Raw genomic sequence first — 552 nt, forward strand, 5'->3', positions numbered from 1 at the left:
AATAGTTTACTGTTCTGTTTTTTTCAATCAACCTGCAATAATAGAGAGAGGACAGAGAACGTTTTTGGTTTTTTTAAAAAGCACATAGTATAATTTGGCCACAGAGTCTAATGCAACAGCTGACATCTTTTAGACTCTTCCAGATGTGTTTTCTAATTGAAGATTACAATAAGCACGTGCCAATGTGGCTGAAAAGGAAAAGTAAAGTAAAACAAAAGAGCTCGCAAAAAGAAGGTTTTGTAATAAACTTTCCCATTGAAGAGAGACTATGAAATGAAGTCGCATACTTGCCACCTAAATTTAAAGGGCTGTTTCAGCGCCTAGCCGTATTCCCAACTACGACACTATCAGCTCCTAACAGGAGCGGCTTTTTGCGGGCGGGCGAATGTTTCATGCGTTACTTGGCGAGCTCTCCCTGACGCCGCTGCTCGGAGCGGAGAACAACGCCGAGCGGCAGCAGCAGGCGCTACCGAACCGCTCCTCCCGGAGCGGACAGGCCGCCCGAGCCCCCGCGCCTGACAGCGGCCCCGGCCCGAGCCGCCGCCCCGCCCC

Source organism: Apteryx rowi, unplaced genomic scaffold (assembly GCF_003343035.1).
Source record: "Apteryx rowi isolate R43461 unplaced genomic scaffold, aptRow1 scaffold_318, whole genome shotgun sequence".
NCBI lineage: Eukaryota > Metazoa > Chordata > Aves > Apterygiformes > Apterygidae > Apteryx > Apteryx rowi.